This window comes from Molossus molossus, unplaced genomic scaffold (genome assembly GCF_014108415.1).
Source record: "Molossus molossus isolate mMolMol1 unplaced genomic scaffold, mMolMol1.p scaffold_m16_p_25, whole genome shotgun sequence".
In the NCBI taxonomy this organism is placed as follows: Eukaryota; Metazoa; Chordata; class Mammalia; order Chiroptera; family Molossidae; genus Molossus; species Molossus molossus.
This window is the reverse complement of record NW_023425361.1, coordinates 2431778-2447247: the sequence shown is the minus strand read 5'-3', so window position 1 is coordinate 2447247 and position 15470 is coordinate 2431778. Positions and strand designations below refer to the sequence as shown.

The 15470-nt window shown below is 41.7% G+C and overlaps 1 pseudogene; it reads right to left on the bottom strand.

Moving 5' to 3' along the window:
- Positions 1–341: 341 nt before the first annotated feature.
- The window catches only part of LOC118641105, a 29713-nt pseudogene continuing 14584 nt past the window's right edge, over positions 342–15470 (bottom strand).

Here is a 15470-nt window from a genome sequence, read left to right as displayed (position 1 = left end):
GAAAGTACAATGAAAATTAGGAGATACTTATTTCCTCTACTGGGTCTTATTTCTGAGAAGTCTACTTCTAGATCTTCAAAGGGTGCTTGGCTGCAGTGTTGGATCCCGGTGGGCCTGGTGGGGCCTTGTCTAGTGTTGTTTTGATCACAGAGGATACAGCATTGGGAGACCAAGGCACAGAGGGATGGAACTCAAGCAATCAGGTAGTATGGCTTAATAAGGCTTCTAGGGCAGTTTTTTTTTTTCCCCCAGATTGGTGAGTTCATGTTGGAGGACAAACCGATGGGCTAATTTTTCTGGCACGTAGATTCTGTGGTCTGGGAGTATCCACCATCCTTTTCTCATTGTATTTCCTCCCTCCTGTTATGCCCATTCTTTTTCCTCAGCCATGTGCAGTCCTGGAAAAAGAACAGGACACCTCCCCCACAGTTCCAAGTGCAGTCCGCCCAGGATCTACAAGGACCGCAGCCACCAGCCTGTGGCATCTTAAAGTCTTGGAGCTGGTCTACATGGAGGCAGTGGCCATCCATGCAAGCCTGTGAGGGCCCACAGGGGATGCCATCGGCCCATGGTGAATGCTTGGTCTGGCACAAGGCATGACCACTGAGATGCCCAGAGCATTAGAGGGCAGCACAGGGCGATGGCAGCTGCAGACAGTGGTGTGAGTTGGGCCTGAAGGTCAGCTGGCACTGGTGGTCTGTGTCATAGTCTTTGCCAGGGAAAGCCTCAGGCAGGTACAGGGGAGCCTCTGGCTTTTCTAAGAGACAGTGCCTGTAGCCATTGTAAGTGGGCACTGCAGGGGGACCAGAATGCCTCGAGATGCACGTGAGCCATCACAGGAGCTATGACATGATGAGAGGCACTCCTAGGCCTGTTCAGACGGACACATGGATTGCAGCTCTGAGCTGGGTCACACACAGTGCCCACGTCAGCCATACTCAGGTGTCACAGGTAGAGAGCCCACACAGGTCCTGATGGGTAAACAGCAAAGTGATCTGGGTCTGAGTCCTCAGGAGTGTTGAGTCCTTGCTGCCAGGCCCAGAGGCTGCCAGGCTCTAGCCGAGTCAACAGCAAGCTGACAGGGTTGTGGATGCTCGGATGCTTGAAGTTCTTGCAGCGGCCACCATGACTGGGAGCAGGTAGCGCTTCAGCCCTGCACCGTGAAATGCTGCCACCTTGTCATCTGCCACCATCAGAGTCTCCATGAATCTACTTAGGGAAGCAAAGCACTTAGCTCTTCAAGGCTGAGTCTGGGGTTCCCAAGATGAGTCTTTATGCTGAAGATAGGGCCCTGGCCACTGGTGGGACTCTTCAGGCACAGGATGTGAGCCCCAGACCCCCCTGCAGAGTTAGGGGTGCCTCCCTCCAGGGACTGGATGTGGAGTTTGGTCCCCTGATACTGCAACACCCCTAACAGGACTCCCTTATCCCAGTGCAGAGATGCCCCAACTCTGGATCTCCATTGATGGTGCCAGTGAGGTGGGTGCCTGGCTCTGCCCCACCCAGCAGCTCAGGCGTCTGACCCAGGTACTGAATTGTGAACCCTTCAACCCGCATGCCCGGGTCTTGCTCCAGCTTTAGCAACAGCATCTCCCCAAGGAAGGCAAATGGTACCACAGTCTAGCAGGGATGTCCAAATCAGGCAGGACACTGCTGCTGAGTTTCTCTGGAAACACAATCTCCTCCTCCCAGGGGAGGGAGCTGGCCAGTCTGCCACAACTGGGTCAGTTTGCTTTAAAAGGTAAGCTACTGGTCTCTGCTATGGCCCAAATTCCTGGTTTGGGACTCCCAGGTCTATTCCATTGTTTTCATGCATGAACAGGTTGAAGTCCAATGATACATCTGAGAGTCCTAAGGCTGGTGCCTACATGAGCTTAGTCTTTATAGTTGCAAATGCTTTCTTTTGATTGGGACCCCAGACAAGGTGTGCCTTTCTTCTCCTTTCAGGGCCTCATATAAGGGTTTTGGCAGTTGTAAAAATCTGGGTATTCATATTCGACAGTACCCTGCTACTCCCAGAAATCAATTCTCCAATGGGTCGACCGGAAGTGGGAAACAGAATAGTGCAGACTGCCTGTTTCCTTTTGGCCCCTAGCATTTGTTTGCCTTGGGTGATCTTGAAACCTTTGTCTGGCCAGTTGCGGTTGGGTGGAGCAGAAGTTCCCGGTTTTTCTTGCTGGTGGTTGGGGCATTCATTTTTTTATTTTTTATTTTTTTATTTCTTGTATGCCCCCCATTGGGAATTGGGCTCACAATTAGGCATATGCTCTGACTGGCAATCAAACTAACAACCTCTTGGTGAATGGTTTGATGCTAAACCACTGAGCCACACCAGCCAGGCTGAGGGCAGGAGGGAAGCCAGCAGTAGTAGGAACAGCCACACCAGCCCAGGGAAGGTCACAGTGTTGAGCAGCAGATGGCGTTGTGTTCCCCACAGCCTGCCGTCCATCCAGCCCTCCTGGGATGTGGGTCTGTCTAAGACATCCCTCATACCCTGGCTTTGTGGAAAGCTCCTCTCTGTAGCTTGGGGCTCAGACTAGTGCCAGGGTCAGAAGCAGAGTTTCAGAGGGGCTGGGGACCTTCAGACAAGATGGAGAAAACTTGCCCCTTAGCTTAGGTGAAGTGCTTAATGGCTCCGCTCCTGCAAAGTCTTCTCTCCTGTATTTTTTTCTTTCCCTGCCTCTGTCTTCTGCAGTTTTCCTGGCCTCTCTCTGTATGCCCTAAACTCTGGCTTCACCTCTGTGCATTTATCTGTCTCTCTCCTGCCCTCTCCCATTTCTCTGTGTCTGTGGGTCTCCCTGAGGGTTCCTCATTAGGTAAGGCCTCTCATGCCCAGGATTCTACGTCTAGATGTCCAGTTGGCACCTGGATCTGGAATCACTTTCTGACTTCTGTAACAACCTGCTACAGTCGACCCAGGTGGGGCAATGAGTCTGGAAGACTGCTTCCCCCTCTTGTAGGGTCACATCGAGGCTCATTCTCTGTGGACCCCTTGTCTCCTACAATGGTAAATGCATTGCTGCTGGGGATTTTGGTCCCTGAGTCATTGACCTGAGATATCTTCCCACTGACTTTTGCAACCCTGAGTCAAGCAATCCTGGTTCTGGTGGCAGAGTGGCTGGTTGTGGGAGTGAGATAGATGGAGGTGGGCTTTAGGGCATGTGAGGTTCCCCATCCTTAGTTAGCAGGGCATATGGCAGTGGAGGGGTCTCTTCCAAATCCCTTATAATATACAGTGATACCTCAGTTCTCGAACGCCTCGGTTTTCGATCAAATGGAGATTCGAGAAAATTTTGTCTCGGAATCCGAACAAATATTTGGAACTCGAACTTCCGAGATGAGCCAAGTTGAGCCGAATGGCGTTCATTCGGCCCAGCGCGCCTTGCTTGCGTCATCAGTGTGAGTGCAGAGAGAGAGTCACGCTTTGTGGAGTCACGCTTTCCTACTGGGTTTCATTGCTTCGGTTCTCGAACAATTCGGTTCTCGACCGTCCTCCTGGAACGAATTATGTTCGAGAACCGAGGTATCACTGTAGAAGGCCACTTAATTCACTATGAATTCTTCCTTTAAACTTGTGCCTCAAGGATCTTACACTGTCCCTGACTAATAACACAGAATCAGACCCAAAGAGGCCTGATTTGGGCTATTTCAAACCACTTGTCTATGTAGAGAAATTGTTTGGATGGCCAGAGTTTCTAGTGACTACCCTATACACAGCCTGGACTGTGGGGACATCAAGGGTGCCTTCAGAGGTGGTCCATTCTAATTCACAGAGGGTGTGCAATCTTCTGGGAGTCAATTTGACTCCATAATCTCCTGAGGACCCCTTTATAAGATTCTTTATCATATATTTCAGAAAAGTGGGTTTAGAGGAACTTCTCCCATAATGATATTTAAGATGGGTAAGCAAACCTCCCAGTAAACGGTGTCTAGAGACAAACAGGAGGAAACTCTTATTTTGTCCTCCTGTCATCTAATGATGGGCACTTAGGAAAAGGGGGTGGGGGGAAGAAGAAGAGGGTAAAGGGGGATCAATGGTGATGGGATGGTGAACACACAATGCAATATATGGATGATGCATTATAGAATTGTACACCTGAAACATAATTTTATTAACCACTGACACCCTTATAAATTCAATACAATTTTTAAAAATTCAGTATTGTTATTCGTTTCTCTTCTTCAATTTGATTATGAGGAGATAGAAGCAAGTTAGATAGCAAGAGACTGGGTCATGCGAAAGGGAGGCTGGGGAAGTTGCAGATGAATTGGAGCTCAGAACAGGCAACGCAGCACACAGCATATCTGGAATTTTATTTCAACTCCAGATCTCAAAGTAAAACTGAAATTAACATGGACATTGTGTTCCCAGGCCAGAAACTCCCAGACCCCATTTATAGAAACCCAAATTGTAGCCCCTGGAAGGAGTGCAGGTCAATTACAAAACAACAACAAAAAAAACAGGAAGCTGCTTTTAAGTAAGGCAAAGAGATTGCTGAATGAGTTCTGCAAAACTATAGGGTGTGTTTCTATTGCAGAAAGGCAGGTCACCTTCAAAAGGATTATAGAGCCCTGGCCAGTTTTGCTCAGCAGTTAGAGCGTTGGCCTGCAGTCCAGAGAGGCCCAGGTTTGGTTCCTGCTAAGGGCATGTACCTCGGTTGCAGTTTGTCCCTGGCCTTGGTTGGGTTGTGTGGGTTGCAACCACTCGATGTGTCCCTTTCATGTCAATGTTTCTCTCTCCCTCTCTCTCTAACTCTATCTGAACAAAATATCAAAAAAATGTCCTTAGGTGAGGATTAAAAAAAAAAAAAAAAGAATTAAAAAAAGGATTATAGACATCCACAATTGGACTTAGAAAAATAAACCAAAAGCAAAATAAACCAAAAGCAAGCATAGGGTTGCTCCAAGGGTGTTTCCCCTGCTCCTCACCAATTATCTGGCAGAAATTAAAATGATCAGAAAAGGAAAGCTACTAAGGCCCCTATATATGACCTAGGGCTGAATCCACTTAGGTGGAAAACACAATAAAATGTATGGATGTTGCTGAGGCAGAATTCCTTGAAAGGACAAATCAGAAGCTAGCAAGACATATATCTACTCCTAGATAAGGAAGCCCCACAGGCAACCCACTTGGGTTCCTTCCCCACTCTGAAAGTCTATCTTTCAAATAAACTTTCCTCTCACTTACTCTTGATCCGTGAACTAATTATTTGATTTCCCAATACAACAAACATACACACCACCACTTGGTTTTACTTAGAGCTCTTGACTTTATCTTTTCTTCATAATTTTCCATAGATCACTGAAATTGCTTCTTCTTAGTCTTCTTTTTCTACCTTGATACCACACCCTTAAATTTTAGCACTTAAAGTTTTATTTTTGGAAAATGCATCTATCTGTATCTATTTTGTTTGTAGCTTATACATGGGGGGACTGTGTGGATTTCATAAAAATACCACTGGGTTTAGGGTAATAAATGAATGTTCTACGCCTTCCTGAGCCAGTAAGTAAAACCTCTGGGAATCAATTTTATGAGTCTTTGCAAATATAGAACTTAGTATTAAAATTGGGTTAACTTAAAGAGCTGATTAGGCAAAATAGTGTAATTTTTTTCTGCCTTTCTAACCTAAAGAATCTAAGACCTCAATGTGGGAAGACCCCTAATTCTGATCAAATTTATTGCATAATTTATTGTATTTTTCACAATATATGGAACTTCATATCTTAACTCCTAATAGCCCTCCTTTAGAATGTATTGACAGTTCAGTTCTCTGGACAAATACTTGTACTCTAGTAAGTATAACTGAGCTGATAAGTATTTTTTGAAAACTCCTTTTCCCTCACGTATGCTTGAGGAAAATTATCTTAGAAGGAAAATAGTAGTCTCTAGGGAGACAGAGCTAAATCCTAAATGTTGAACTGTAGATAACATTTTTAAACAGACTGAAAATAAGCTAACAACTGCCTACTTCTTCCTGGTTTCCCCAAGGGGTCAATTTCCACGCCTGAGCTTGAATCTAATATAATGACTCTCCTGCTTTTCTACTCTCATTTTTGAATACTTTGATGCTGCTGGAAGGAAGGTGGTAAAAGTGGCCCTTCAGTGTTAAAAAAAAAAAAAAAAAAATGCTTTCAACATACCTACTACAATGTTGGCCACAAACTAAGAGCTGGGTATATATAAATATTATTGTTTAATCCTTATCACCTTCATTACTCCTTTTGAGATTTACATCTTTAGTTTTACTTTAGCAAATGATTACTGATCTTCATTGGCAAGTTTTAGAACTTCCGTTCCGAGAGTTTAATGATATTAATCTTGAGATTTGGGGAAGAGTTGGTCCTAAGAATGGCACAGGTTTATAACATATATCAGCTGTGGGCTTGGTAGTTTAATTTATTTGGGGCTCAGACAAAATAAGGCATTTAGAAAAAAGATGTTTCATTGTACTTAGTGTTCTGATTTCATGTAAGAAAGATTCACACCTTTACTTCTCATTAATCCTGAAGTTCTGTGATTTAGTCCCTCAAGTTTTATGAATTATTTGAAAGAGCTCTTCCTTGTATGAACTGTAGTAAAAATCATTTAAGGAAAACAGTTAGTCCTTACACACAATTAAATAAAAAGGTAGGACATCTGTTCATTTCTCATCAAGTCTTTGAATGTTCCCAATGAGTTGTAAAGGTTGTGATGATGGAGAAAAATAGGGCAAGTTTTGATTTCCATAATTAACCTTTCCTGTGTTTCTGCCATGGATCTCTCTATTCCCTATTTTCTGCTTGATCTGAGCCAGAGCTTCCAATTGTGACACCGGAAGTTCCATTTGCTGAAGGCTCAACTGGTCCAAGAGGGATCTTTGCCTCTTCAGACAGGTTAATCAGGAGAAAGGAGAGACAGGTATGGCTATATAATGAAACATAATAAGATAATAACATAAGCTGGCTGGTGTAACTCAGTGGTTGAGCATTGACCCTTGCACCAAGAGGTCGCCACTTCAATTCCCGGTCAGGACACATGCCCTGGTTGTGGGCCAAATCCCCAGGGAGGGGCATGCAGGAGGCAGCCAATTGATGTTCTCTCTCATCAATATTTCCCTCTGTCTCTTCCTCTCCCTTCCTCTCTCTCCAAAATCAATAAAGAAAACTTATTTTTAAAAAAGATAATATAAATATCACTTATCAAGAACTTTATGTCAGGAGCTGTTTTGACATTTATATTCATTGTTTTGATAAGTTCTCAAAACAAACCAGGACGTAATGAAATAAGTCCAAAGGTTTTATTTGAACCTTAGAGAAAGGCACAAAAAGACTTTTAAATGTGGGGTAATGAAATCTAAAGCTTACTGAGCACAAATTATATGTAAAGTAGCGTATAAAATGCCCTTGACCTAACTTCCTGAATCTCAGATAGTCCTGTGAGGTGTAATTCCCATTTTCTAGATTAGAAATGTAAGACTCAGAGAAGTTAAGTAATTAGCTCAAGGTCACTTGTTAACGAAGTTCAACTGTGATCAAAGCATTGTAATTAAGTATCTCTTGCCCCTTCAAATTCAGAAATAGACACAGGTTCACAGGGCTTTCCATCTAGGGTAGCAATTTTGAACAGGTGTGTCACCAGAATTTAAAAAACATGCAATACCTGACTATTTAGTCAGGGGCACAGACTTCTTTTCCCTTAGACTGTCAAATAAAAGAAAAAATAACAACAGCCACCACAATAGGCATCCAGTGTGAATAAATCAAAATTATGCCTTTTTTTTGTTAGATTGGCAAAAAATATGATGTTTGGTGTGCCACAGAATTTTAGTAATTGGTTTCTGTAGACCATGAGATGAAAACGGTTGAAAATTTCTGATCTAGGGGGTGAATAGAGACATGAAGACTCAGGGACACTTTTCTCAAATAAGCTGGACAGAGAATTATTCACTCTTATGATCACATCATGTGATTTCCAAGCCAGACAAAAAGGAACAACAATCAGAGATTATCTTATGGCACTGAGGTCATTTAGAGGGCAGTAACAACAAACGTAAGACTACTGTGTTTTAACATACTTAAATTGATATGACATAAACAAGTTAAGTTTTCTTACATGTTTTTTGTTTTCCCCCTAAAAAGTAAGGAAAAATTGAGCTTATTTCTTCTGTCAAAGAATTTTTCTCTGGGTCCAAAAGCCAATCACAGATGAGGCGGCGTGTTTCCTGGGAGCATGTCAATCAACTGAACAGATGACCCAGAATTTTGGAATCCTATTCTTTTCCATGAATGTTGTCTGTGGAAGGAAAAATGGAGACATCAAAGGAACTAAAATGTCAGAAAAGGAGAAAAAGAGAGGGGGAGAGAGAGAGAGAGAATAAGTTTAGGAAAGAAAGAAGTTTCTTGCTAAGAAACTTCAGGGAATTAACTGGCAATGGTCACCGTTGAAGGATTAATAAAGAAGACATCTGCTGGGGACAGGTGGCACACAGCAGAAAGGTAAACAGAGGCTTCAGGTATCAGAAATGAAAACGTAAATAAGAAACTCTTAGTGACATTCCTCCATTCTTTTTTTAAAAATTACTATTTGGTGTATATTTCCATTTTCAGTGAGACTAGAGACTGTGCAAGCCTTTTGCCTTCCTGCATTATTCTCATGAAATTTTGTTAAGAAAAAGGCCGAATCAAAAGTGTAGATTCCTAATCAGACGCTATAGATAAGAGGCATTCCCAGAAGTATTGGGAGGGCAAATGTCATGTTAAATAAAGATTTTTAGAAATTGTAAGTAGACGACATGGAACAAAGTATGCTGGAAGAAGTCTTCCCTCATCAGTGAACCATGAGAGAGAAGGGAGCTTCCTTTCACAGAAATTCAGTGTCTACTGAGACCAATGTCAAGAATATTCCTGCCCTTCACCAGCACAGGAGTGAACTCTTCTCCTTCCCCTCACAGTCCCGCAGGTTTTACTGTTGGTAAGGCAAAGTCCCCCTTAGGATCCTCTCAATCCCTGTTTCCTGATACTATCTTCCTCAGCAAAATTTTGATTATGAATTTATCCATTCTCTCACTTTAATTATTTATTGCAGGAAGTATAACAGATGAATACATTTTTTAAAAGATGCATAAATAGAAATATAAAGATGGAGGTTCTATCCAGAGGGGCATTGACAATGTCAAGTCTAAAAATTCATTGACATCTAGTTCATGATGGTTTCACTACAGTCAAGTGAGACCTCCTTTGAGTGAGTGTCTGGTAGACTTTGTAAATTTTGTTTTGCCAAAAATTGCCCCTCATGTTCCTCAAGAATTTCTGGACGATCCCAGGAGCTCTTTCAAATGTGCTTGTGTTTTACTTGTGCACTTTCTTCTGCATTACTGGCTTGTACCTGGCTGCTGAAAACTAACATTGACACAAAATAAAAAGCAAACCTACTCATTCACAGCGTCTGTAGATAGATCTGGCATTGCTGCTGCATCCACTGGGGGTTCTCTCACATGCATTAAAGGTCTTGCACTTGGTCAAGAACCCCCCTAGACTAAGGTCTGGGGCCTTGGGTGTTAAAGGACCCTATGTATATAACAACTCTCTGTGGAAGGAAGATGTCTGGCAGAGCCCAGAGACTGCACTCTGGCTGCTGAGTCCTGTGCTGAGGCCTCAGGAGGGCCTGGGTGTCCTGCGAATAATGCAGGCACACTTCTGCCTTCAGAGGATGGTGCCAAGGGCCCTTGGCCCACCGTTGGAAGACTGGTTTCTCTGATCTTGAAGGGAGAGTTTGTTCTTTGAAACTGATATGCATGGAGCCAACAGGCACGTTGAAAGTTTGTACGAACCAATGTAAGAATGTGTGAGAAGAGCTGTCATCTTCAATGAACTGCTATTACCATCTTGAACACCCTTGAGCCGCTAGCCCAGCTAGGGAACACTGTTTGAAAAGGAGACCTCTATGACTCAGCTTTTGGTTCAGAGAGGCTCAGTTTATCTCTGTGTCCAAGAAGTTGTGCTGGCAGTCCATTATCAGAATGTAGTACAAAAAGAAGAGGAGCCCCTGATTTGTCACAAAGCATCTTAAAACCTTGATATTCAGAGCAACACAATTACTTTCCCTGGGAATAGTGTGACATCCCAAAATCAAGACTTTGACTCTAGGTTAACCTTGACTATGGGCTTTTTTTGTCTTGGATGATGAGTTCTAGCTCTTGAAGAGGTTTGAGTCCATATGCAAATTAAATGGTGGGCAGGTCCATCATACCACTTTCATGCTCTTTGGGAAATTATCTAGGCACTGTGATAGCTCAAACCAGCACCTTTTCTTCAAATTCTATCTAAAGACATTTGGTATAAATTAATTGAAGAAGAGATGCACAAATACTAGGAATGGAGTCCCCAGAGCATTATCCATGAAGAGGACCCATGGCTGTGGACTAGGATAGACTTACATGCTTGATAGGTGTAACCCCTTAGAGGTGATGAAAATGTCAGGGTCACAGAGCCATAGCAATCATAAAGTGATGTCCCTGATTCCATCATTGCCGAGATAATGCCTAGTTACTGTGTACCACCCTACCTCAATCTTCTCCCCTGTCAGTCATGTGTCAAATACTTTTTGGGTATAGAGAATATAGCAATGAATGAAATAGACCATGAAGTCCCTACCTTCATGGATCCTGCATTCTTATAGACAAACCACCAATCAACAAAGAAATATATAACATTAGATTGTGGCCCACAAAATAGAGAACAAAATATTGATGGGGTGGGTAAGAATGCTGAAGGAAAAGGGGCTGTTACATTACACGGGGTCATCAAGGAAGACTTTACCAACAAGGGGGACATTTTAACAGTGAACTGAGGAAGAGAGGAAATAATCTTTCTCACTGTTTTATTTATTTATTTTAGTTTATTTTTTAGAGAGAGGAGATGGAGAGAGAGATAGAAACATTGATGAGAGAAAACATCAACTGGCCACCTCCTGCATGCCCCCAACTGGGGATCAGACCCACAACCTGGGCATGTGCCTTGACCAGGAATTGAACCAGTGACCCCATGGTGCATGGGATGTCGCTCAACCACTGAGTCACACCGGCCAGTCAATCTTTCTCACTGTTTGAAGGAAGAATCTCTCAAACAACAAATACAGAGACTCTGAAACCTGAGCATTTCTGGCAACCAAAAAAAGAAATAGTACCAATGAATAGAAGTGAATTAAGATCCAGGAGAAAGCATGGGAGGTAAGGTCAGAAGGCAGCTGAAGGCCAAACTTGTGGGGTATTTGATTATCATAAATGCTTTATTTTCACTCTAACTGAAATTAAAAATGATTTTGGAGAATCAGCTGGATAATGGAGTTATATGATTTTATTTACATTTTTAACAGGATCACTTATTTGAGAAATTTGACCAATTGGCCACAGAGAAATAAAGTGGGAGATATGAGGGGGCAGTAAAGCTTTTATTGTGGGGAAATCAAAAGCATTATATGTGAGTTGGAGAAAGTGCACTGGAGGAGAGAGGGGTGCTGGGTTTTAGGCTGCAGACAAGAAAGAGAATTATTACAATGATGAAAACTAGAGAAGGGAGGGTTAAAATCAAATATATTGATGGATGGATTTACTTATGTGAGAAACAAGACCATCCAAATTAGCAGGAGAGGATGCAGACTTTCTGCATAGAAATAAGATACACATGGTTTGGCCATGTGCAAATTCTTGTTTTTCTTGGTGATATAGAAAGCAAGATCATTAGCTGGGAATGAGGATTAGGGAGGCCACCTAGATTTTTGCTTCCAACACTCTTTTTCCAAGCTCTCTCAGGACACACTTCATGGGGTGCACAGCAGAATTTACCTACTCTATTTCTGTTGCAGCTCTGTGCTATCCACATTCTTCAACTGGATGCAGGCACTGAATCAGTTGGCTCAGGAAAACTTAGTGGGACTTGCAGTCACACTATGAAAGTTTTCACACAAAAATTTTTGTTTTGTTTTTTTCAGCCAGAGGTGCCTAACCTTCTTTAACTGTTCTTCACAGAAGCAGTCAGACTTCATATCTTTAGAAAAGCTGCATTCTCCTTTCTCTAAGTGAAACAAGTGTGGAAGAAGCATTCTTGCAGTAGAACAGCTCACTAAGCCACAAAGAAGGCCATTATTATGTGTATCTGGTAAGTATTTTAGCCTTTAAATGGTGATATTATCATTTTAATTAAAGTGAAGATTTCTTCAGCATTCAATTCAAAAAGAGACTGCAAGAAGGCCCCTTTCTACAATAGAAACTAAATGCTCAGTTCACTTGTAAAACAAAATGTATATACTAAGGTAGGCAGAGTTGAGAAGGGTTCAAAATTTCATGTTGAGAGATTGACACTGCATAGCAAAAAAGAGATAGCTTCCCAAACTATGAAAGTTATACTCATAAAATATGTTTTATAAAGTTTAAGATGAGACACAGAAAATACAGATAATTAGGAACTTTGTGCAGAGTGGGTAGACTTTTAGAGAATATTAGTCTCTGTCTCTCTCTCAGTGATTTAATGTATATACCCATTTCAGACATATGGAGATACTGAGATCCTCAGTCTGCAGAACACTGGGAAGTAGGTAAGACAGACTAGAGTTTTATGAAATAGGTATTATTAAAATTTGGAGCTAGAATATTATTTGTTGTCAGAGACTATTCTGTGCATCTTAGCTTGTTTAGCAGCTCCCCTGTCCTGTACCCAATGGACATCAGTCACCTCTTCCTCCTGATTGAAATAAACAATGTGACCAGACATTGACAAAGATTTGTCTGTTTGGAAGACTTCATCCCTGGCTGAAAACCACAGATATAGACAAAATGCCCAGCATGGTGCCTGGTGATAGTTCTTGCTCTACAAATAGAATTTCATAAAATTAATTTTGAAAAAAGACCTTTTCTCATTTCCAACACAAAAGAGCAAAGTTATTTTTTGACAAAGTTTTGGTTTCAACAGTTTTTTTAAAAACTTCATTGATGAATACATGAATAGAATTGTTTACATTGAAAGTGTATAATGTGATAAGTTTATATACATATATATCATAGAAAGATCATCAAAATCAAGATCATGAACACATCCATTACCTCAAACAGTTAATTGGTATGCATATGTGTGTAATAAGAATGCTGGTCTGGCAAATGTGGCTCAGTGGATTGAGCATAGACTGAGAGGTCCAAGTTTGATTCCCTATCAGGGCACATGCCTGGATTGTGGGCTTGATCTCCAGTACAGGGTGTGCAGGAGGCAGACGATTAATTTTTCCCTCTCACATTAATATTTCTCTCTCTCAAATAAAAAGCATATTAAAGAAAAAAAAATGCCTAAGATCTATGCCATGTTTTTTTATCCTCAGAATTTCTTATAACTGAAAATTGGTACCCTTTGACCATTATTACCCCAGTTTTCCTTCCCCACAGTCCCTGACAAACAGCATTCTATTCTCCGTTTCTACTAAATCAAAATTTTACACTACATGTCACTATGTTGATAGATTATTTAGAGTAAATCTCTCCCTTAGAGAATCATCAGTTCTTGAACACATTGGATCTAACAAGTGGGCTCGTATTTGATACCTAGGGTCTCAGGGGCCTCTATACTTTAGAGCATTTCTACGGAAATGTTAAAAATCTCCTGTGATGCCTGGGAGCCACCAGCCTAGCAGTGATGAGCCATGAGGTTGCCTTGAGCCCAGACCAGGACCTACGTAAGTTCAGAGCTCAGGGTTCTGCAACCTTCAAGGATGACCTTGTCTGAGCCTGTGACAAAATTAAAGGCAGGATCCCTCAACCAAGCGCTTGTTCCCACTTCTCCTGTGAGTTCTTGTTGGTGGTGTAGTGGCAACAGGTATTGCCTCAAGATCCAAACTTTATTAACAGATTGACACATTTATCAATATTGTCAGATAATAAATAAACAAGGGTTATTTATTTATTTATGCAACACTGTGCACCTCAGTGTCCCTAACACTCCTCAACAAATCTTTGTATGTGTCTATACCTGGATTCTTCTTGGGAACGTGTCTATTTCCTTAGGTTCTGAATAGATCAGTAATAATTTCCACATTAGCCTTAGGAAAGAACTTGGATTTAGAAAACGTGGGTCTCCTTAGAACATCTATCCACTTAGACATAAGCAAGCTTTACAAATATGGTTAACTTCTGGGAGTGCAGCAAAAATTTCCAAATTTTGCTGCAAAAACCTTTATGTTTTATGACTAATTTGTGAAACACATGAAGACTGATGTTTTAAAGTAAGTTGGTAGGTTTAGGGGGGCAATGACATATTTTTCATCTTGTTAAGATCTTAGAAGTATTTGTTAGCTCTCCCTTTCAGAAGCTCTCCCTCTCATTTCCCTTTGTTCTTTCCTGAAAAGTCTATTTTGATATGGGTGGCCTAATGGAGAGGGAGAAACTCCCTGGAACAGCTCCCTGTACCCTGTTGCAGTTTGCACATCAGCTTTGCTATACATGCAGAAGGTTTTAACTGGGTATGATCATTTTTGCTTCCTTGAATTTCAAAAGTGAACACTGCATCAAAGGACATTTAATTAAGGTTCTCATCCTAAACTTTTAGGCAACTGGGTATTTTTGTACTTTTTAGTCCATGACATTCTCTTTCAGTCCACTTGTTCTGTGAATGATGTGCCTTAGTCCTCTCACATTTCTACAATGCGTTTCAAATTTCATTAGTGTTTCTTTACTAAATCTGCCAAAGTTTTGATTAACCCATTTTCAATATATCAGCACTCCTTTTTGAATCCTGTGGATGTCTATGGACTTGCATGATGTACAATGAACTGCAAAGTAGAAATGGAATATCAAAAAATCTTCGTGCTGGAGGGAAAGCTAACATTATAAACATCAGCCATGGGTCAAACAGAAATCTTATTTGTATTTCAAAGCAATTTCATGCTGTTGTTACCAGAAACCCCATTTTAAAGGTGAGAAAACTAAGATTTAAAAGGACACTCAGCCCTGGCCAGTTTGGTTCAATGGTAGAATTTGATTCCAGCCAAGGGCACGTACCTCATTTGCGGTTCGTCCCCGGCCTTAGTTGGGGTAGTGTGAGAGGCAACCAGTCGATGTATCTCTCTCACGTCGATGTTTCTCTCTCCCCCTCTCTCCCCCTCTGTCTCTCCCTCCCACTTTATCTGAAGTTAAATAAAAAAAAAATCCTCAGGCAAAGATTTAAAAAAGTAAAATTAAATAAAAAATAGAAAATGACATGATTTAATAAAAACTGGAGCACTCAATTGACTATCTCTCTTTTTTGAAAATTTTATTTTTTTATTGATATTAGACAGGAAGGAAAGGGGAAATAGAAACATTGATAAAGGAGAATATCACCTGGCCGCCTCCTGCACGCTCTCCACTAGGCATTTGGCCCACAGCCGGGCCATGTGCCCTGACCAGAAATCGAACCGGCGACCTCTTGGTGCATGCATGGGTTGATGGTCAACCACTGTGCCTCACCAAGCT